The following is a 25,504-nucleotide window of genomic DNA, read 5'->3' on the forward strand; positions in this document are numbered from 1 at the left end:
AACACTTTTCTTGAACAGTTTATTGTTATAAAAATAAACTGAGTTTTTAACTACTTGAAATCTTTGCTATAAATGACAGTATAATAGTTCCTAGGTTCGCTACAAGATGTTGTACTTATGTAGTCAATGAAATGCTTTTCATCTGGAATACTTTGCTAGGTAGTAATTAATCATTCTTATTATAGGAATCAACTTTCCAATAATAAAGATTGGCTTAAATATGCATTTTCATTTATGCGCTTCACTAATTGACCTTTATCCTTAACTCTAGGCCTGTGTTAATAATAAGGGAAAGAATCCGTGTATGATTTTTCCTTCATTTCAATGGTTTGCATTTTGGATGGATACAAAAATAATGCACAGAGCTTTTGAATCTAATGTACCTGGTTCAGTCTTGCAACGATCAACTTACTTAGCTTAGTAAACTGTACAATATTACAATTTAGAAGAAAATAGTCTTAAGTCTCTTAGGAGAATATTGTTGTCTAATGCAGAAAATTGAAGTTTAGAATCAGATAATCCTAGGTTCGTCTGATTCTCCATTTTGCCATGGATGAAACTGAATAAATTGCTGAAACCACTGAGAATTTGGTTTCCTCATCTATAAAATGGGGCAACAAATCCCATCTCTTTGTGTTGTGATGAGTATTAAATAATGTATTAAATGTTAAATAATATTAGTAAATAGAATTATTTAAATGCTAAAAGACATTAATCAAATAAAATAATGTAATTGATATTTTGTTTCACTCTACAAAATTTTACTTCTCAGACAGAGGCTAAGATGCTATAGGAAACCTAGTATTTTGAATAACTTTCCTTTTTGCAATGTTTTCTTGACTTAACTTTATCCATCCATTATAAAATCTCATGTTTGTTATTTTTAGTATCCTTTCTCAACTCTGTAAGCTGTGGAGGCCTTTGCCAATATGGAAAAGTTATCTTTGCTGACTAAACCCACTTTCTTTAAAATAAACATAAACTTTGTGGCTAGCCAAGATCCCTCTTGGTATGTATTTAGAAAGCACTAACAATGTGGTTAGTTGAAAAGGTTTGGAAGCAAAGAACAATGTAAACAGAATTTTCTGAATTTTCAATGGTTAACAAAGTAACTTGGAAGAGTGAGCTTGTGCCAACTTTTGAGTAACTCCTCCTTCAAGATGATTTAAGGTAGACTGATATATCTGGAAATTTGAGCCCTCTAGTCAAATAATGTGTCATAGAAGTGTCACATTGAAATAAAGACAGTGGTCAACAGCTGTGGATTTTGTTTGCCCAACATCTCCATAGCTCTTTCTTAGAGTAAAACATATTACTTTTTCTGGACCAATGACTAGACCTCACCCTAACCCAAGATCCACATGGTTCTGATTATGGAGAGAGACCCTTTTACTCATGCTACCCAAGAAAATAAGTTTAGAAACACTATCCAAGCTTCACCAATCACAATTCTCACACTGCTTTTTGGTGTCTGCCACTATCTAGCTGGCTATCTATTGTACCTCTCTTTCCTCTAGATTCCCTAAAGTGGTCTGATGTAAGGATGGAGCTCTCTATGACTATACCCCCTACCTGCAATAGGTGAGAATAAGGCCAACAGAAAGGAAAGCAGAACCCATTTAGTATCCATTCTGTTCATGTCATTCATTCAACTAATATGTACATAGTAGCTACTATGAGCCAGTTCTAGGTACTTGAAGTACATCTAAAAACAAAAGAAATAAAAATCCTTGCCTTCACAGAGCTTACATTTTTGTAGGGGAGGGAGGCAGAAGAAGAGAGGAAGAATTTGCACAGAAGGGGGGAACAGAAAAATATTCAATGAACACAATGTAAAGTAAGTTACATAATACCTTAGAAAGTAAAAATGCTACATAAAAATCAAGCCAAATTACAGGGAATCAGAACTGCCAGGTTCAAGTTAACATAATTCAATAGAACGGTCAGTATGACTCATTGAGAAGATAAAATCTGAGCAGAGACTTTAAGGAAGTTAAGATATTACCCATGTGGATGTCTTGGGAGAAAACTGATTGAAACAACAAATACAACAGTCCAAAGGCATGAAGTAGCCAGGAAATAGGAAGGAAACAATGTGCCTGAAGCAGAGAGAGAAGGAGAGAATAGTAAGGGACAACACTGGAATGTTAGCTGGAGAGCATAGCTCACACAGGACCTCAGCTAGTACACCACACTAACAGTCTGAAGAAACCATGTGATCCTGTCAATAGGTACAGAAAGTAAAAGTGACAAAATTTATCATCCATTCATAAGGAAAAATCTCAGCACACTAGGATGACAAAGGATTGTCCTTAACTTAATAAAGGGAATTTAACATGTAAACATGTACACAGCAATACTCTGCTGCAGGTACTGTTCTGTGAGTTACGTCCAAGTCACATCAGGTTAGTAAACTGGGTTTTAAAGATGTTATGTAGCTTATTTGCAGTAAAGCAGCCTAGCTGGACCATAGTGTGATTACAGAGATCTTACACTCATCCACTGCACGGTAAGTTGAACAATAGTCTACATAATATCGGACACACATTAAACTGTCATAGCTTGAGGTACAACTGTGAGAGACTGAGAGAGTGAGATGACATTAAATTTTTTTGCATAGGCTATGTCATGGTGCTAACTTATGGGAAAGTCCATTTTTAGCTGAGAGTACAAATTGAAAGTGTTTGTATCTTTTTAAATAAAAGTTTAAAAAGCCCCCTTCCATAGTCATTGACAATAAATATACAAATGTCTGACATCAACATAGAGAATTCTAGCCTTGAGTACTCAGCTGAGAAAAGAAATTACAACATATGCTTGTGTTCCTTAACCAATAATGCAGGCAACCCAGCAGTACTGTGCATGACCTATTATTACAAAGCAAAGTCCTTCTTAGAAAACAACCATCAACTAATAAAAAGAAATACTATTTAAAGAAAACAATTTAGTCTAGTTCATGAACAAAAAGTATTTTTTTCTGCTGATGGTAAAAAGAGTACCAAAACAACAAGTATATGACACAGCACAGAAATTATGAAATAAATTGAAAAAGAGCATCAGACTTAGTGGAGAAAGGTAATTTAAGCCATGAAAGACATGGCTGGTCAAAATGGTCAATAGTTGAGTATTAAGTCATTGGAAGTTTGTAACAGAACTCCATTAACATATATATTTATTTTATATATACTATGTCCAAACTTATTATATAGCAACATATACTCATTTTACTCATTTCCCCTTACAACCTCCATTGTCTTGACAGTAAAGTATTGCTACATCTTTCATTTTCAAAATGCCATTGGATTAATGAGGAGCACTATTGAGGTGGATTGGTTAAGACCACGAGCTATGGAAACACCATTACCAGGGCTCAAATCCCAGTGCAGTTATTTACCAACCTGGAAGCCACTTTATCTTTACTAATGTGGAATTAAAATCAGTACCAATCTCACAGGGCTAGTGTAACAGTAAATAAAATATTTTACATAAAGTTACTTACGAGTTATCTGGAAAAGAGTTAAGAGTTTAATAAATGTTAGCTGTCATTATTTTTGAGAACGTGCATTGTATCATGCTGATAATGATCACAGACTGGTGACATGATCATAAAGAAGAAGTTATTCTTCATGACCAATGGTTCCAGTGGCTTTCTGCATTGTATATAGTAATAATAGGAGATAAATATTAAGAATTATATGACTGTATAATAGTAATGTGCATACAATGATGCTAGTGATTATAAATATTGTGAAATCATTAATATTTGTCAAGATCAAGATGAAACCAAATTCTGAATTTTTTTTGTCATCTTAAGATTTTATAGCTAAGCATTTACATTATATTTTAAAAATTTTAAATTGAAATCTCTGCAGTATGGTTGGATTTTTTTTAATGGGAATCTAAACCTCACACCAATTCTTCCATATTAAAAAAAAATGCTTTCACAAAGCAATTTGTACAATATTTTAAAAATTTTACAAAGCAATTTGTACAATATAAAGTTTCTTAAGAACAGAACAAACGAATATCTACACTATTTTTATAGTAGCATTTGAATGTCAACAGCCAGGACCAAGGTAGGCAAAGCAAGATTAATTCCTGATGGTACTCAGTTTCCCCATGGACTGGGCAAATTAGTTGTATAAAATTATTCCTTAAAGAGTAGAGTGTAATTTTTGAAAAAGAGATCACTTTGCATTACATTCAGCAAATGCGGGTCATGTGGTGCACCAAATGCTAAAAATCTAGTCTAGAAATTGAGATGCCTATTCAGAAAGGGGGCTTTTACCTCCAGGCTTAGAATGGTCATCCTTCTACGTGGAATCCTGATGCATGTAATCATGTCAGCCTACACATTTCGGCGTATTTAAAGTCTCACCCATTTCTTGTCACTGAGCACAAATTCAATGAATCTTATGTAAATGATCACAGTGGTTAAAAATTCCAAAATACTCATTCTTGACTAGAAAGAATTAGAATTACTTCAAGAAAAACTGTCATTTCACATAGGCTTTGAAAGCTAACGTAATTTATGTGGCACATTTTAGTCCTCAAACAGCGATGTCTAATTATATTATGAAATTATATAGAATGGTTTCACAGTCAACTTTGCCCTCTGTAGTTCCTGGTGTCTTCCGTGGGCCACCTGGGTTAAAGGTTATATCTCCTTATATTAGTTCATATTTGACCCTCCACAGGCCATCCAGAGTCACTCTGGTCTAAGATGCATATGTGCGAATTCTTTGTGGGAACAGATTCACAAGGAACCAAACAAATCTATCTGTGCGTGTGTGTGTGTGTGTAACTATCTGTATCTGTGTCTGTGTCTGTGTTGGTGTTACGGCTTATTTCACATATGCCTTTGCCAAAGGTTTGTCCTTCAAGGACACCCCTTCCACTCATCTCTCACTCAATATCACCACCACCACCACCTCTGCCACCACCACTCAATTTCATATATGTCTCTTTAAAATTCAGTTCAAATTTTTCAGATCAGGGAAGCCCCTCTCTCTCATATTCAACTTCCTCTCTCCCCGTAGGAGGAGACTTCATCCCTTAGTGCTTCTAGGTTTGCAAATTCAAACATTACCAGAGCCTGGGCTTGTGCAATTCATATCTCAGTTTCTGGAGAAGGAATGTGTTCTAACAACATGAACTGGTCTGAATATGAGCCTCCCCAAATCTGCTGACTATATCTCCCATGAGATTAGCAAACTCTGTGAATTTCCCTCCAGCACAGTTCAATCACACATTGATGAAAGAGCACTTCTTCTATCAGTTGAGATTTATTCTGTGGCTTAGAGGCAATGAAACACTGCTACAAACTGAATGCTTGTGCTCCCCTAAAATTTGTATCTTGAAACCCTATCTCTAGTGAGATGGTATTAGGAGGGGGGTCTTCTGGAAAGGAATTAGGATCAGATGTGGTCATGAGAGTAGAGCCCTCATGAGTGGGATTAGTGCCCTTGTAAGAGTCACAGGAGAGTCTGCTCCTTCTCACCCGCTATGCTGAGGACACAGCAGGAAGACGGTCATTTAAGAAGTGGACCCTCGCCAGGCATCGAATCTGCTGGTGCCTTCACCTTGAACTTCCAGCCTCTAGAACTGCGAGAAATAACTAGGTTGTTAAGTCACCAGTTTGCAGTATTTTGTTACAGTAGCCTGATCTGACTAAGACCACGACAATCAACATTTGCCATCAAAGTTATCTTTTTTTTTTCCCTCCAGAAGAATAACATCAGCTTTGCTGGATAAGACCTTTTTCTCCCCATCCCCATCTTCTCTGAGAAAATGGGGTAAGAAATAATCACTAATTCATTTCATCATCTAGAAATACATATAAGTGTGATTGAAAGAAGTGTTTCAAAGACAGTGATAAGTCCTCTGACTAGAGAAAAATGAGAAAATAACGGGAATTTGGTTGGAGTCAGAGGTGGATCTAGATTACCAAGGGCTTTTATGGTGGAGCAGAGATGTCTGAATGTAAGCCGTTGGGCAACAGGTGCAGTTGCTAGCACTTGAGAGATGGAATAGTTAGAAAGCCCTGACTCCCAGGCTCAAGTTACAGAGGAATGTTCTAGAAGAAAGCACTCTGACTTACCAACGAGTCTGTTCCCTTAAAATCCCCAACACAACTTTTACTCCGCTCTACGACAAAGGCCGTTAAGTGCAGAGTTCAATCCACTCAGTTGCACTATGTCCATTGTCACGTATTCTTTAAATAAGCAAGAATCTAGAGAAAAGCCAGAAACTTTGGAATTGGAAAGACCTTTAAGTCAACTAACATCTTTGACTTTCTGTTACAGGTAAATCTTTGATTTATCTATAAAAAATGGAGATAATACTACTCACTCCACAAAATTCTTGTAGGGATTAATTAAGGGGAAAATTCCTTTTTTTTTTTCTGTTTTAATTGCTTTTAAAGTCAGAGAGAAAAAGAAAGTTTAAAACAAAACCAAAAAAGCCTAGCTGGCACATAAACACATTTTATCAGCTTAAATGCAAGTCACATCTCCACGTCGAACTATGTCACTTTTTTGTTTGTTTCATGTTGCTGTCACATTAGAGCTCAAAATTTCCCCACAGCCATTATATATAGCAAATGCATTCCCTGGGGGCTTTTCCTTCAAGTTATTATAGACATTTTAATATGATATGCTTTTATTTTGTACAACGTATTTCATGCAAATCACATCCCAAAATGCTATGCAGAGTTAAATAATTCACTTAGAGAATTCAATAATACATAAAGGGAATGGGAAGAAGAAATTAGGAAACGTCGGCGAGACAGAGCATTGAAAACCTGCAGTTGTTATAAAAGAATTAACTCTGGTGAAGCAAAGAATTAACGGTGAACAAAGCAATTGCTGCAAAGTATGCAAAGTGCATGGAGATGCAAGATGTTATGATAAATTTAATATTCCTTACCTAGATGACAACAGGACCAAAAGGTAATGTAAGATGAAATATCGTGAACAGTAACATAAGAGGAGAGATTCCAGAGGCAGAAATTAAGGCATCTATAGGATTTATAAAGAAACGATCAAAATTCCTTTATCCATCTCTGAATCCTGGGTATATTGTGTTTGTAAAATACTCTAGAGTACTAAACTATTTGCTTTCCCAGAAGGAAATGAATGGTCAGAGCAGCAATTCCTGCAGTTGCTTGAGGTACTGTCATAATTCGTGGAAAAGTAGAGAATTTGGGTTCAAAATAAACCTGACTATGAGCATTTATTCCACTGTGTATTACTTGCTTATCTCTGGAAGAGGGACTTAGCTCTGTATTTTAAATTTTCTCATCTGCCAAATGCTTATATTTGCTTATAACACTGTGCAGAGGGGAAGACCAAAACGCGTTCAATCGTGGAGTAATCCTAAACAAACATTACTGGCTGGCTGTGCTTGTGCCTTCTGCTTGCAGGTTCCCCTGGAGCTGGCCATTCTCTGCTCATTCATTCTTGCATTTGTTCAGTTATCTGATGTTTACTGAGCTCTTACATTATTCCAGGGACTGTGTTCTCTGTGCCTTGAATAGTACTGAACAAAAGATATAGTTTCTCCCCTCACAGAGTGCACAGTCTAAGGGAGAAGAGAGACACCACACAAGCAAATAAGCCACTTACATAATTCCAATGAGGAATTTCACAAATGTTATAAACGAGCCAAAGGTAATGTAAAAAATAATAATAATAAGGGAGGCTGACTTCTTTTGAGGGGACACTGAAACTGAAAAATAATTAATAGGAGCCCATTGTATGGACAGAAGGGAAAAGCATGTTCTAGGCAGATTGTAGAGTGTGGAAGAGAAGCTGGTGTGTATGAGGAAGAAGAGAGGCAAGTGCCTGGCACAGTTGGGCTTCCTCCGGGCGCTGAAGCCTCTGCACTTGCTTCTGTCACAGAGCTTCTCACACTGTGGTGTAATTTTCTGTCCACTGTGGCATCTCTTCTACGGGACTGAATTATCGAAGTTAGAAACTGGATCTGTCATCTCTGTAAATTCACATTGCCTCTTACAGACCCTAACACACTGTAGATACTCTGTAAAGGTTTAACCAGTGAAGAGACACTAGCCTCTGGTGTAAGGTCCTGGTAGAATAAATATTGAACTGCTGGAAAAATATAGTAGTTGAGTTAAATCCCTGACTTTCGGTTGTTTACCTTTTCCACTCAATGTACTGAAAACCTGTGATCTAATAGGCAGCATTAACACCACTAAGGACAGGAGAAGAATCAGGTAGAGTCCCTGCCCTCTACGATCTCAGAATAGAGTGGAGAGAAATACAAGTAAACGAGTGATTAGAGAACTGTGTGTTGGGTTTCATGACGGATGCCGCAGTGACAAGGCACAAAAATCAGTGAAGGGTATCTTTGAAGGCTTTCTGGGGATGGTTTCTGCTTCTTTCTGTAACGCTTGTTCTTTTAACAAGATTCAGTCAGTTTAATTTAAGAAACAGTAATTGCTCTTATAAAATGTGCAGAGAAAGAAAATAATAGGAATAAAATTTTAAGTTATAGAGACTCAGCTCTCAAAACATGGTGGGGATTTTCGTGAAGAATTCCAGGACAAGCCATTAATTTGAGGCACCATGGAAACCTTGTTGGATTACTAATGGGAGAGAATATTTGAGGATCCCATGGAAGCCTTCATGGAAGCTTTGGACCAGAGGCTGATCTTGACATAAGGAAAGGAATATTAGAAAAAATAAAGAGTAACAGAAAGACATAGGGCCAATGCGAGTGGTAAGTAGCTAATTCAATAGTAGTTTATCTGTATTCAAACTGGGATAGTACCTTATTGTTCCTATTTGTGGAGGGGAAAACTGAGCCTCAGTAAGATCCAATGTTACAGAGTGAATAGTATCAAAATTAAGATGTATAACCCAAAGCCCAGTACTGTCTCCACATGGTTGGTTGGGAATTTCTGATGTATGTATCACTCTTGATAGATGGATTCATAAAAGGGGAATCACCAAAAATAATAAAGCTCCCAAACATGGCATCTACAAACAACTCTTTCAAGAAACTCCTGCTACTCTACCTTTCCTTAAGCATTCCTCCCACAGAGCCCATAGGTACCAAGGAGACTGAATAGATAGTTTATGTTATGGGCTGAATTTTTCACTCCCCACTAACCAAACCAAAATTCCTATGTTAGGCTTTAACCTGTATTTAGAGGTAAGGTCTTTTGGGAAGTAATTAAGGTTAAATGAAGTCAAAATGTGAGGTCCTAATCTGATAGAAATGGTACCCTTATAAGAAGAGGAAGACCCAGAGAGCTCTCTCCGTGTGCATGCTCAGAGGAGAGGCTACATGAAGCAACAGCAAGAAGGAACCATCTACATCCCAAGGAGAGCAGCTTCACCAGGAGCCAGCTTTGCTGGCACCTTGATCTTGAACTTCCAGCCTCTAGAGCTGTGCTGAAATAAATTTCTGTTGTTTAAGCCATCTAATCTGGCGTTTTGTTATGGCAGCTTGAGCAGACTAATACAATCACGTAAGGAGACCAGCAGTGATTAGTTTGTGTATAATGCAATAGTCACGTTACAGAGGGAGCACTGCAACGCATCATGATGACATTGGTTTACCCACACGTTAGCTGCCTGGCCAGTGGGCCAGACTAAATGTGATGAAATAAATCTTTGAGAGATTTCATGACACAGAAGAAGAATGACTCTGATCCTCATTTTCCACTATGAATCTTCTCATAGTCTCCTCTTCTTCGTCTCAGTCTGAGGCCACTGTGAACAGACGCTTAAATCTTTCTAGAACATTTTCAGAGAAGAAATGGCAAACTCCATTTCACAGAAAAAGGAGCTGAAGACCAGGAGTAAGCTGTCCAAAGTCACAGAGCCAATAAGTAATAGACATCTCCTTCATTGCTTCCCTCAGTTTCCTAGCCTGTTTGTTCCTGTTTACAACCCTGATGTTGATTCATAGGTTTCTAACTGTGGATGGAAATTGATCTCTAACATTTCTCACTCATAAAATAGGAGTCTATGCCCTTTCATTAAATTCCAAGTCATAATCAGATTGGGGTGACCCAAGGAACCCACTCATTTTGTTAAAGTCTGAATTCATCTTAGCCTGAAGAAGGCAAACGACAATGGTTTTGGATTCCAAGCAGAAGGGAATCAAGTAGAAGAAGTCATACTTTGTTGAAGACAACAAATCCATCCTTCTCCAAATATGGAAACTGAGGCCAGAGTGATTAGGACTCTCCTAGAATCACGTAGCTACCTAAAAACATATTTGTAAGCATGTGTCTTACAGGAAAGGAATCTTAAGCTGGAAAAATAGGCAAGATGTATGAAACTGATGTTCTGTTTAGGTTTTAATTTAGAATCATGAAAAAAATTTTCAGTGCATAAATCACAGGAAACAGAAAGCACTGAGGAATTTCTGTGTACCACATGAAGTATTTCACTTAGGGCAGCTGTAGCCCAGCAAATAATTTTAGTCAAAGCCCAAATATAGAAATAAAGCTCACTAAACTGCAGCAATAATAATCCTAGGTTTTCTGCAGACGTACCTACAAACCTCCCTCCCCTGCCCAGCAACACCCTCACACTCCCTCCCGGGTTTGCAGCCACACTGCAATCTAACTAGACTGTTTGTTCTTTCAAATCTCATTTCATAAATCGTTGTCTCTAACATTTACCTCAATTTAAAGTGCATGACATCGACACTTCCCTGTACCTTCCAATTTTGCAATTCTTTCCAAAATAGCAATCACATTTTTCCAGCAGGATGTGTTGTCTTAAAAACTCCTGTTGCTCATTGTCCATTTTCTGTTTCAGCCAATACACATGCAGAGCTTCTCTGATTACTTCTTTATTTGTGAGCTAAAACACCGAGACTGAATTTACTACCCAGCCAGCCATGAATTCCCCTGGGTATGAAAGGAAAAATCTACTTTCCCAGTAACTCTGCATCAACCAGCACCTCTGGGGATAATTCCTATACTTTCTTTCCAGGAACGAGTTGAGGGAGGGAAAAATCAGTAGCCTTCTACTTTTAGAAATTACATATCAAGAAATCTGGTATTATGAATTTTTGTTTGTCCTGCTTCATGGAGAAAATCTGACCTCATATAACCAAAACCCTCACCTTTGGTGAACTCTAAAGTCAACCACTGTGTGAGTCACTCCAGGGGACATAAGTTGGTGGGATGTAATTTAGTGTTCCCCAGCAGGAAAGAAACTAACCAACTCTTTGTGTCAACACACTGGTCCCCTAACAAAGAACTCAGTCAATCAACTGATCAAAATGTTTTGCCTTAAAAAAAACTTAACTAAATAGTTTGTGCATGTGTTTATGTGTGTGTGTGTGTTTTCATTTGACTAAATCATTCCTAATTTATCATTCTTAGCTGTGACTGTTTTATACCAAATGATTTGATTAGATCAAGGAAAGAAAATAACTGAAGTGCTAACTATGAACACTGATCTAAGATACTTCTGTGTGCATTATCTGATTTAATTCTTCTAGGAATATTCTCGGAATATTTATTGACTCCTTTATCTGCCTACATAAAAGTTGATCCGCCAAGAAGCTTTGGATGACACCTTGCATAAATTAAATGAATCTTCAAATAATCCTAAATAAGGTTTATAATTGTTATCCATCGCTCCTGGATCACTTTTCTTTTGTGAAAGCTGGCAGCTCATGTTTACAGTTTGAGTGGTTTAGAAATGTGTACTCTAGATCAGTGATTCTCAGCTTGGGGTGATTTTGCACACTGCTGCCCCCTGTCCCACCCACCCTGGAAATTTTTAGCAATGTCTGGAGACAATTTTGGTTTTCACAACTGTAGTGATGCTACTGGCATCTGGTGGGTAGAGGCCAGGGACACCACTAAACATCTTATTGGATGGCCCTCTGCAACAAAGAATCATATGACCCAAAATGCCAGTGGTGCCTAGATTGAGAAACGCTGCTCTAGGTTATTTTCTTTTAAGTTTTATGCTTTTAACACACGTTTGCTTAATACCTGCTATGCCCCAGGTGTTTTGTTGTGACATAGGAAGACAAATCAAAGACAAGGTCCTTGGCCTCCAGGATTTCACATTCCGCTGAGAAGAAAGAATAAAGGCAACACATAGTTGTCTGGGCCTCATTTATGCCAGGCCCCCTTTTGGGAAGCAGTAAGACCCCAGAGAGCAGTACAAATGCAGCCCTGACCTCACTGAGATTACAGTTGAGAGAGAGAGAGAGAGAGAGAGAGAGAGAGAGAGAGAGAGAGAGAGAGAGAGAGAGAGGGAGAGAGAGACATCAAATAATCGATGTTTCGAAGGCGAGGGGCTGCAAGACTATTTAACTCGAGGACTGGAAAAGGTAGCCCTAAAGAACTGACATTTGAGAAGTTCTAAAGTGTGAAGAGGGATTCCCAATCCTCGAGTCTCCCTAACCTGCGCTCATTTCAAAGAGAAGTGAACGTCAGGGCTGGGATTGGAAAGTCGAGCCCGAGTGAATTAGGCGGGGGAAGAACTCCAGGCGACGGAGACGGAGCTTGGAGGCGGCAGGACTTGCTGGAGCGGTGACACGGGCTCCGGTGTCTGCGCAGGTCCGCGTGCGGGAGACGACGGGACGGGACGGCAGTGTCAGAGGAAGCGCGTGCCTGCTTCCTCGCGTCCCTCTGTGTCCCGTCAGGTACACGAATGGTTTAAGATGACTTCTTACCTCCCCTCGAGATACGTGAAAATGAGTCCTAACAGGCCCTTCTTCATAAGCTGTATGAATCCCAGGGGTCTCAACCTCAGGTGCAGGTAGACTTCGTCCCAGCAGGAGCCTAACTTTGATGGCCGAAACGGGGTCACAGCACGACCTTTGCCCCTCCTCCCGCCCCGCGCGCCCCTTCTCCGCCCTGCGTCGCTGCTTGGACTTCCGCAGCGTCAAGCTCTGTTTCAGTAAAAAGTCCCAGTTCACTTCACCTTCATGCCTTTGTACCTTCTCTCAGTTCGGGGCTTTTTTAGAGCCCAGTGGCTTTTTGATTGCTGGTGTTCTTACAACGCTTTTGGCAAGTCACCCGGTGCCTCCCACACACAGCCAGCACTTCGCAAACAATAGGAGCGCATGAAATTCAATTCACAACGGCGCGGCTTACACATTCCAAACTCACTGAAGAGATAAGCCGTCCAATTAATGATCTCCCTGTGTAATTGCTTTCCCTCGCTTACCCAATTTGCTTTTGATCATGCTCTGTTACAAATTCCCTCACCTGCTTATGCCAGGAGTTCCTTTCAAAGGGAACCAGTGGGGGCTGAAAGGGGTGGGCTGGGTAGTTGGATGCACAGTGAGATGATTTTAAGTGGATTTTGGACCTGTCATCTTTCCTCTTAAGCCTCCCTACGCGTTGTGCCAGGACTACCTGAGGTCTTCCTCGCACTCCTCACTGGGTTATGAATACCAGTGGTTTCCTTTTGTTCTCTTTACTCTCTCTTTTAAGAGACTGTTTTAAAAGGATTGAAATCATTCATCTCAATTTGAATGCCTCCTGCATGTCCAAAGCCAATAGTACGACTGATCAGCCTGATGGCTGACTTCCTTAGTGACAATGCAAGCTAGGATGTCAACTATTATAACTTACTCATCTGTCGCTGGATCTTGGGGCTCTGTGTGGTGCTTTGTAGGAGTTCAGTAAATACTTATACCATAGTTATATGGATGAATATTTAATAATGGCACTAAACTTAGTTTAAGGATTTTAAAAGAAAGTGAAAGACATGAAAATGTGCATAAAGAAGAAACATGTGTAGAAAACTAAAGGGTTAGAGAGACAGTACCAGAAGCCAGAGGTCTGCTTTAATAAGGCTGATATGGGTACCAGATTGTGCAGTTTACAAAAGTGTGGCTGACCGTCATGTGAATGGTAGCAGACAGCTCTAAACTCTTTGAGAACACTTGTGTGAACAAAAAAGGCTCGACCCAGAGTCACAAAATCAGGTCTCAAAGCTGGGACTCAAGTTCAGTTCCACCATTTCCTGGTTGAAAATGAACTTCCCTGAGTCCCACTTCCACAGCCCTTGCCTGACCCAAAGGAGAGTGGCAACAGCATGGATCTCCCGGGCTACAAATGAGAGGCAAACGAGAAAAGGCATGAGAAAAGGCACACAAAAACGATTCACAGACTGCAAAATTAGCTATAGTTATTTAACAAAATAGAAAGGATTAAGGTCCGGTAAGATGAGATGGATGATTTAAAAAATGTAGTCAGATGATAGGGAAACAGCATAAGAGCTGACGATTTGAACGGCTTCTCTGTTGTTTTTATTTTTGATGTTTAGAGAAAATGTCTTGAGATAGCACTAATGGGCTATAGAAGATATTAGCACTGGGAACTGTCTGGCACGTCATCATATTGTTGAGATAATATTTATCTGAGCTCACCTGCCTTACTCTGAGCTGCATTATACATTTAGTGTCTGCAGGTTGGTAGAGCACTCACTCCACTAAGAATGATAAGAGGTCTTTACAGAATGTATCAAATGGGCAAGAACATGTTGGAGTCACAGCATAGAGGGTCCTCGTCTCACTGATTTCAATGTCTCGGCTTTTTTTTTGCATGGGAATATGAATATCTCTGAGCAGTGACTCTCTTCTAAACACTCTACTCAGGAAATGGAAATAGGTAAAGAAAATATGTCTTTATTTCCTCTTTGTCAAATCTGCTGCTGGACAGTCACAAGGGGGAGCTGATACATTATACAAACGAATTGAGTTTCCTACAAAAATGCATTCAACAGTGACTTGAAGGTCACATGGCAGCCATATGGGATAATCCAGTCCAATCAATTCATCTCTCTTGAATCAACACCTTGTTGAATACTTTCAATCATGCAGGACTGTACAGGAGGGAGCAATGTGTGTGAGGGGAATCCAAATGAGTAAAAGAGGGTCTGTGTCTCCCAGGGCAGGACTTTCCCAAACCTGGCAAATAAACAGAGTGGGAGACTTAAGAGACACTGTTTCTTGACCCAACACAAATCTTTCCTTGGCTTTATTGACATTGAAGAGACACGCTGAATTTTCAAAAACTAAACTAAGAGAGGTTAAAAAGAGAGCATCTGCAGTATAAAACTAATCTGACTTTCTATGTGTTTCTAAGCTTCTCACACTGAAGAGTTTCTCTCTCTATATATTACATCTCGTATGTATGGGCCAGAGAAGTCTACACACTTGTCACAACATTCAAGATCATTCACTTACATTTCCTTTTTCACGTTGCCTTAGCTATATTTTTGAAGGTAGAGTCCCTCTACCTCTTCATGGCCAAAACCCACCTTTCTCAACCCCATAACAAATCTCATTCTCTCTCTCTCTCTCCCCCCCTCTCTTTCTCCCCTGCCCAACCCCCTTCTCCTTCATGTCAACAGAAGATACAGAAGGTGGGGGAGGCTGCAGAAAGTAAGATATATTTTAATCAGAGCATTTTTGAATTATCCTGCTTCTGAAGGTGACCCAGGAAATAGCCGTTCTCAGCCTCTAGTTGGGAGAACTGCCCCAGCCCCCCACCCCCATCCTCCTGTGAATCTGAAAGCACCACGTGTTCTCTCACAAGGCGTGGTGCTCATTACCTTCTGTTAATGCTGATTTGTCTATCTGTTGTCCTCCCTTGAATGGGTTTTAAACTCCTTACAGCCTGGATCACATTCTGGTTGATGTCAGTTTTCTTCCTGTAGCCAAGCACTGTGTTTTATTCACGGCAACAACCACATACATGGTTGTTGCACCAAGTGAGAGAGGAGGATAAAAGGTACAATATCCTGAGAAAACTCCATCTTTTAGATGAGAAAGCGCCACACACAGAAGCATAGCTGAGGCCTTCCTGCATCCTTTGATCTGCACAGAAACATTTCTATCTCCTTGCATCCACTATCTTAATGGCGCTGCCATTTGCCTTTCTTTTTTCTTTAATATTTTTATTGAAGCATAGTGAGTTTACAATGTTGTGTCAATTTCTGGTGTACAGCACAATGTTTAGTCATATAGGAACGTACATATATTCGTTTTCATATTCTTTTTCACAAATTACTACAAGATATTGAATATAGTTCCCTGTGTTATACAGTAAGAACTTCAACAGAATGTCTCATCATGCAACCCCTGGAACTAATTTGGCCAAGTCTGCAATTCCAGATAACAGTCACTAAAGCTTCATTGCTACACCAGTAACCTAATTAAAAAAAAAAAAAGGAATTAAGATCGACTGTAGGAGAACTTAGAGTAGGCTGTCACTTCAGATGAGCTATGCCATCATTAACCTTTAAGGTCACATTAGCTATTACTGAAGTGTCACATATCACTGTGTCGAGATGAAATTAGACAAACTATTACCTCATTATTGAGCTAACAAATCTCAAGCTTTTCTGAATTAATATTATACAGACTGGAGACTTCCTTGGCCAGTTTACTAATAGTGCACAGATTTAAACTATTTAGATGTAATGTATGAGATCAATTTCCTAGCTGGAAGAAAGAAATCATCTGAAGCTACTTTCAGTTATGGTAAAGTCATGAACAGATCTGAGACTAAATTATCAGCTGACATTTAATTTTGAAGCAATGTATTGAAGGAAAGTGGATGCCCATTGATTTTATTCTGGCATCCTTTTACTTTAATGTCAGAATTCTTCAGCTATAATGAAATAAGTTTATACTTTATCTAAAGCGAATACATGGATTTGAAAGCATCAAAGTAAAGACAGCTTGTGATATAAAAGAGCAACCCACTCAATGCCTTGTTTTGAAAAGGTTATTATCCAATCAATACAGTGAAATATGGTGCATGAGACATCACAGGCAGCTGGCTGGAGGTGCAGGTTAATTCCAGGCTTATGTAATGGCTGGGAGCCAGGACTGTTATCTTTCCTCAATCCAGCAAATATTGTCTTATGACAATGGCTCTGGAAGGGACTTTATAAAGATCAGCTAGTCAAACTCTTGTCATTTCATGAATGAGGAAACAGGTTCAGAAGGTTTATGTGATTTGCTCAGAGTTACAGAGCTTAAAGTGCTATCAGAGAGCAGGACCACTGTTGTATGCAGACTTCCGAAGCAAGGAATTACAAAAGAAGTCAACCCACTACTTTGCTATCTCTAAGACTTGTGAAAAAGCAGAATTTGTCAAAGCTGAGTGACAGATATGCTATGGGGTGGGAGATAAGGAAAAGTTTTGCATTCCTAATTCAATATCTTTAATAATAAAATTTATTTCTATTATTTTATTAAAGTGTTCCTTCTATTATAACTGAACCAGTATGAACAGACTTATCTCCAGTAAGTATCCAGCCAATCCAGAACAATGAGAGTGGTACTTTGGACATAGCTACAAATTATCTTTAACTGTATTTAATTTTAACACGATAGGACTTCTAAGTTTTCCTCCCCGATTATTTTTTTTATAAAGTAACAAAGCAAAATACAATAAAATTTAGTATCAAAGTTATGTAATTAAATACATATTTGTGAAGTTGCCAAAGTAGAACTGTTGACTGATAACTAATGCCACCGTGGAATATTTTTAATTTTTTATTTGTGATTTGTAATAGCAAGGCTGGAATTCAGTATACGAAGCCCAGTTTGCTGCTGTCAGTCTCTAATGTATAAAGGAATGATCGTTCTAGACTTGAACATATTAAAGTTAAGAAAAACCCGTGCTGTGGCCGAGAACATGCTAATAAACTGAGTAAAACGTTATTGAAATAAAACTGAGGATGTGCTTACCAAAGATCTCTAAGAACTTTTTCAGAGGCAATGACCCAGAAGGTAAAGTGAACAGTAGGAGAGGAAACAAAGAGGATTTTTTACCTTCCTCCTCTTCTGAATAGTGTCCCTACGCTATTTGGATGAGATGGAAATCACAATGCCAACATTGAACATTTTAGATATACAGACAAATATAAAATACATTATGATGATGTTACTATTTCAAAGGCACAGAACTGAGGAGACATTCCAGGGAGAAATACAGATGCCTCTGAATATCTAGATGTTGATGTATGTGGAGCTTTAGTTTCGGTAAAGCAGCCTCCTGGGCCGCCATGATGGACAAGGTGAACAAAACAGTGGGCAGAGTCCCTGCCCTTCCATTAGCTCACCAAGCAAAGCAGTTTTATTTTTATTTTTAATCAAAATTATAATCCAAGTAAAAATTTATTTGAATACAATAATTCTACTGATCCAGACAAAATGTACAATGTCTGGATTTTTTGTTTTCATTTGGATGTTGGTAGTCATGGAGATGTCCAGATTTGCTAATCAGGCCAAGATTGGTCATGGACGTATCAGAGGATTCTCTTCCAACAATATATCTTGTGACAAGTAATTATTTATAAACTATGAACTCATAGTTGAAACTTTGAAGATAACAACTTTCTCGTGTAAAGTGGCATGAACTGTAAAACCTGAGAAGCATTTTTTTCATGATATGCTTTCGTGCTTCAAAGTTATTCACTTCCTGAACCAAAACATCTGCTGATTAGATTGATAAGAATAGAATTATCCTCCCGAAGGGTAACTATGGAGGGAAAATTGTATTTGCAACATAAAAAGTTATTTATGAGCTGAGCCGAATGGTGCCATATTTCCTCATGCTCTTACGCTCCACATCCAGTTTCCTCGGCCCGCTCTGCTCCTCTCCCCAACCCACCACCCCAGTGCATCCTGCCCACCACCAATCCTTGCTTGATTCATCCTTCTGCACAGAGGTTCTTAACATCTTTGTGTATGTTATAGACTCCTTTAGCAGACTAGTGAAGCCTATTTACCCCACCCCAGAGCAATGTGTTTAAACCCATAATAAACATACATAGGATCACAAATGAAGCCAGTTATTGAAACTTTTAAAAATAACAAATTTGAAACAAAAATGTATGTGTATCCTTCTTATTAACACATTAAATAATAAGATAGTGCATGAAGTCTAATTACTACCATAATTTTCAATTAGTAATAAGTTCAATAATATTTTAATATATCAATAATAACTGTAGTAACTAGAAGAAAATGCTATAGCTTTTATTGGCCCCCAAGTCACAGGTCTGTCAATATCAATGAGACCTGTTGCTACGATTCGTAGTTAATAGAAAGGCTGAATTTTAGTTAGATGTTAGTGAAACTAAGCATTTATATTTTTCCAATACGAACCAATGGACTCCTGATTAAACATCCAGGTTAAATTCTAGATTTTATTCAGGAGTCAGCTACTCATGAAAAACTGCTTTTGGGAAACCATTCTCCACATCCATAACCATCCTCTCTCAGTATTCTGAAGGTAACATATGCTTGCCTGTACCAAAGAACTTAGTTCAATGTACTGCCATTCTATCATTAATTTAAGTTTATGAAGTACTTATTTTGGACACTCAATAAGACGCAAATATGTTCTCATTGTCAAAATTTGAACTTAGATACAGGCAAAAACCCTGTTAACTACTTGACCTCCACCCATCACTGCAAATTGTCCACCCTAAATCTCATTCTCTTTTTCTAAAGTAACATCTATTGATTTTTGTTTGTACAGTTTTAGATCTATTTTAGACACTTACACACACACGCACACACACACATACACAATCATATATAAGGTATTGCCTCTGTGTGGGAAGCTTTTAAAATGAGGAGGAATAATGTAACAAATGCTCATATCTCAAACACCTAGAATTAACGTCTAGTAATATGAGATTTGTTTAAGAGTTTTCAGGAAATGATGCATTAAAGATAAGGGTAAAATGTCCTTCTATTGTGAGATCCCTCCAATTTCAGTTCCCTGTATACTAGCTGGACCTTCAAGAAAAAATGCACAATGAGCTTGGTTCATTTTTATATACTAGCAATACTGTATATTAATTATAAATGTACATGTAGATGTACACAAAATATTTAGGTGCATATACATAAAATATAGTTTTGATAGATGTTAAATTTCCTTGAATCATGTCATATTGTATATATAATTCTTTATTATGTTTTTTACTCAATTATGATATTTTGTACATCTACCCATATTTCCATTTAGAGATCTAGTTTATTCGTGTTAAAATCGTCATATAGTGTCCTATCTGACTGTACCATATTTTATTCAATCATCCACCTACTGATGAATATTTTATTAAACACCTTATCTATTATAAATAATGCTGCAGTGAGAATCTTTCTGAATATTTCTATACAAATGTGAGAACGTTTTCCTTTGCAGAATTGAAATATATGAGTTTGGATATGGTTATTTCCAATTTTATCAGAATATGTCAGGTTACTTTCAAAGTGTGTCTGTTTAAATTCTCAGCAGCTGAAAATAAATGATGATCCTATTTCTCTAAATATTTGTTACTGTCACTTTTTTTTAATTTCATGACATTATTGGGATATTATTGAAGTAAATAGCATGTATTTGAATAGTATAATTTAAATGGCTTTGACATTTTTATATGCATATGAAATCAACCATAGAATCAAGATAATGAATATTTCTATCATCACCAAAACTTTCCCTGTGTCCATAAGCAATACATTCTTTATTCCAACCCCTTCTCCAAGAAACAATTGACCTGCTTTATGACAATATAAATTAGTTTATTCTGTCTAAAAATATATATCCATGGAACCATAGAGTGTAAACTCTTCCCTTGCTTTTCTCACTCAGAATGATGATTTTGAGATTCTTCTCCTGGGTATTCAATAATTTATTCCTTCTAAAGTTCAAGTATCCATTCACCTACTCTTGGACATTTGAGTTGTTTCCAGTTTGGGACCTTTACAAATTAAGCTACTAGTAATATTCATATAGAAGTCATTATTTGTACATATTTTTGAGTTTTCCTTTCTCATTGTAAATGACTAGGGGGAGAACTCCTAAGTCACAAGGTAGGTGTACATTTAATGTTTTAAGAAATAGCCAAATTATTTTGCTAAGTAGTTGTACCATTTTATATTCCTACCAGCAGTATATAAAGTCCCAGTAGCTCCACATCCTTGCTAATTCTTGGTAGTCTCAGTCTCTTTCATTTTAGCAAATCTAAAATGAAGTGGGTATGTAGTGGTATCTCATTGTGATTTAATTTTTATTTCCCTGATAATTAATGCTATTGAGTGTATTTTCATGTGCTTATTTGTCATTTCAATCCTTTCTTTTGTAAAATGTCCAAATCTCTTGCCCAATTTTTTACTGAGTTGTAAGCATTCTTTATATATTCTGGGAAAAAGACTTTGGTCTTATATATGTGTTGTAAATATTTTCTACCAGTATGTTGTTTTTATTTTTATCTTTTAAAATAAGTATTTCAATGGCAATTTTTAAATTTTAGATAGATCCAACTAATTACTTTTTCATATTATGTATACTTCATGCTTTTTGGATTGTATCTATGTTGGGACAGCAAAAATTTTCTTCTTTGTTTTCTTTTAGATGTTTTATTCTTTTAGATTTACAGTGAAGTTCATGATTCATTTATAACTCAGTTATGGTAAGGCCTTTATTTGTCCTGGCTATTTTAAATACTTTGTATTTCTCTATATATTTTAGAATCAATGTATAAAATCTTCTCAATTTATTTAAAAAGGGTGCTGAAACATTGACTGTTACTATGTTGAATCCTAGAATAATTTTAAAATTTGACATCTTAGCACTAATGAGCATTCCAACTCATGACTAACATGTATCTCTACACTTATATAGCTTTTCTTTCATTTCATTAATGTTTTGTTGTTTCGCTATGTTTCATTAAATAAATTACTAAGTATTTTTTTTGGTTTTGGTGCCACTGTAAAAGGAATTTAATTTTTAACATCAATTGTTTGCTTCTAGTATATACAAATCTGCTTTATATTCTATATTAACCTCATATCTGAAACCTTGCTAAATTTATTTTTTGGTCTTAATAAGTCTTATTTGTAAGTTCCTTGGGATTTTCTGCAATTCTCTACAAATAAGGAGAGCTTAGCTTCTTTTCCAATCCTTGTAATTTCTATTATTTGTCTTGCCTTGTTGCTATGCCTAGCTCCTCCAGCACAACATTGAACAGTCATGGCAATAGTAGACATTCCTATCTCGTTCCCTAGCTCAAGGGGAAGCATTTAAGTTTTCCATTAGTGAGCATTATGTTGGTTGTAGAATTTTAACTGATGCCCCTTGTCTTTGAGAAAATTTCATATTATTCCTAATTTCATGATAGTTTTTATCTTAAATGAATATTCAGTTTTGTCAAATGTTTTTCTGCAACAATTGAAAGAATCATATTTCATTTTCACAATTTTTTTTTTAAGTTTTGATTTTTTTTTGTTGTCGCTAATGTGATGAATTATACTGACTGATTTTCAAAGGATAAACCAATGTCATATACCTGGGATAAACCCTACCTCCTCATGATGTGTCATCTTTCTTATTATCAGACTTGATTTGCTGATATGTTTCTAAGAAGTTAATATCTATGTTCATGAGGGATATTGAATTTTTTTGCAATATTTTTTCATGTATTAGGGTTATCATTGACCTCATAAAATGATTGGGGTACTGCTCTCCTACATTCAGAAAATGTATGTGAAAAATTGATATTATTTCTTCATTGAATGTTTGATACATTTCACCAGTTAAGCATCTGGGCCTGAATATTTACTTTTGAGGCTTGTATAGACAACAAATCTGATTTATTGAATAGGTATAGAGGTGTTCCGATTTTTCAAGGGGAGGGTATAGCTATTTTGTATTTTCCAATAAATTTTTACGTATAATCCAAGTTGTCAAAGTTGTTTTCATCAATTTGTTAATTGAATTCTCTTGTTATCTTAATGTCTAGGATCTGAGATGAAAACTTCTTTTTCATTCCTGATATTTGTGATGTATTTCTCCTGCATATCCCTGCTATCACTCTCTCTCTCTGCATCGCTTAATCAGTCTAACTGGAGATTAATTAATTTGTTTGATCCTTTAAAATGACTGTTTATTGGCTTTAATTTTCTCCATTGTCTGCCTGCTTTTTTATTTCTTTGATTTCTGTTCTTTATTATTGTTTTTCTTCTACTTAATTTGGGTAAATATGCTCTTCTTCCTGCAGCTTTTTAAGGTGAAAATTTATGTCTTTAATTTTGTATCTTCCTTCTTTTATAAATATAAGCACTTAAAGTATGAATTTGCCCCAAGAACGGCTTTACCTTCAACCCACAAATCTTGATATGTCTTGTTTTTCATTGTCATCAATTTTAAAGTATTCAAATGCTGTATGATCTGTTTTCTGCCAGTCTGCTTGATGTCATCTGCACTCTTCTGCTTCTTATTCATTCCTCTCTGAGGCTTATTTTATGTTGTTAAACATGTCTCAAGGACACTACCCTACTCTAGTACTTTTTCAATAATTATTCCCTTCTCTTGGACTCAAGCCTCTGCCTCTGGATCCCTGCATTGCTGGGTTTTTATTTTCACCTGCCTGCAAAGATCTTTCTCTTTCTGTCAATCTGATTCCCGAATCTTTGTCAAATAATCCACTTTTATTTCTGTTATGGCGTTTGTTACTTGACATAATCATGCTTGTGTATTGCTTTGTTGATTTAATATATTTTCCCAACTAAAATGTCTAGTCTGTTGTAGGATTAATCTTACATATTTTGCTCACTGGTATATCCACACAAAGCCGGACAGTAGGAGTTCAGTAAATGTACACATTCAGTAAATATGTACACAAAGTGTACTCTTATACTTTGTTAAGTGTATTACCTTATTTAATCTCCAAAATTACGAATTAGCCGTTGTTATCTTATTATTTTTAAAGATAAGTAACATAGTACTTCGGGAAGAAACAGCATGTTAAAACAGCCTTAATAAGATGCAGAGTCAAGATCTGAATGCACATCTGGCTCCAGGGCCTGAATTCTTACCCATTGGGTCATGGGGCCTAGGATAAACTCCAGGTATCTTGCTTGGACTCTCTAGTAGATTACAGGAAAGCCCAGAGAGGGAGTTGTTTGTTGGGAAAAAAATAAGATCAATATTAAATTGTTTCACTTCAGATGCTTACAGAACATGCAGCTGCACGGCAGGTATGAAGTTGGATGATAATGCATTTAAAATGCCATCATTTACAACACTCTCAGAATGTCATGTGAGCGTGAATGAGAAAGTTCAGACATTAGCATAGTAAACAAATGTCAGCACATTACCAAACAGCATACTTTCCGAGTTTTTATAACTGAACCTCAGTAGTTCCAAATCAAAATAACTTACTTCTAAGTGGTTTAATAAGCAAAGTGCAGACAAATGCTTGTGTTCTCTGTTAGAAGGCACTGCCTATATGAGGAACACAGCACAGATTCAACACAGCAATTCTCCAGAGCTTAGCCTCCATGGTGGAAAACAGAGCAAGCTCTTCCTTTTCAAATTAAATTTCCACTTAGCGTTTTGATAAAAGTTTTTTTTTTAATTTTTATTTCCTTGGGTGATCCACATTTTATGAGAAAATGAACACTGACCTAAAAATAAGTTATTTAATGACCCTTTGAGATTTAGTTTCCAAAACTTTCTCAGTCCTCTAATGCCATATCTAATTTGTATTGCATACAAGAGGCTTTTACAGTTTTCTGTCCTACAGCTTTGAGGCTGAGGAAAGTGACAAAGAAGGCCTGCCGTTTACTAGAGGTGGGTCTTGGTTATAGTCAAACATTTTGACCTTTTCACTAATGAGGACAAAGGAAATTGCAAGTCAGATAACAGTCATTCCAAACCTGAACAAAAACTAAAACATGGAATTAAATTGTGACCCGAGGCACAGGCTGATGCGGCGTGTTTTAGAGGGCAGAGAAGGCTCGTACCAAAGGATGCAACAGGTCTGATCCCAGCTCAGCCACCGTCTGGAGCCTGGGGCAAGGCACTTCTCTCTGACTTCAATTCCCTTAACCTTATTGGGAAGCTGTCTACTTTACATTAGGTATCACTGGATGCCCTCTGGTTAGTTATAACAGGAGTCAAAGCGACTACTTCCGTAGTTAGGCTATCAGTGAGAAATGCAGACATATTTTAATGCATATTCATCCATAACAATAACAATGCCAGTGCCATTTGTGTTAGAAGCTTTCATTGGTCAAGGTCAGATTGAGGGGGCATACAACAAAGCATTTATGGATTTGCCTTCAAATAAGGGCTAAGATTTTAATGACGTTCTTGTTTATACCATAAACATCCTTGCCCATCTCTCACTGTGTTGTACCTACCTCGCAAAATTCCAGTTCACTATGTATGCTCCACCTATACTTGTTCAAATAAATTCGGTTAGATAAAACCATGCTAGGCATACACTTTAAATACCTCCACTTTAACTTTCACAGGCCATTATGCCCAAAAGTCCTAGCACAGATTCATTTCCTTCCCTATTCCTAGATCACTATTTCACAACTTCTCTCTCCTCGAACATTCAACACCTCATTCTCAGCTTATGGCTCAGGATCTACCTCACTGATAAAATGGAAAAAAAAATCAGAAGGTAAATCCACAGGCTCTAACCAAAATATGTACTACAAA

This window comes from Vicugna pacos, chromosome 2, assembly GCF_048564905.1.
Source record: "Vicugna pacos chromosome 2, VicPac4, whole genome shotgun sequence".
Classification (NCBI taxonomy): Eukaryota; Metazoa; Chordata; class Mammalia; order Artiodactyla; family Camelidae; genus Vicugna; species Vicugna pacos.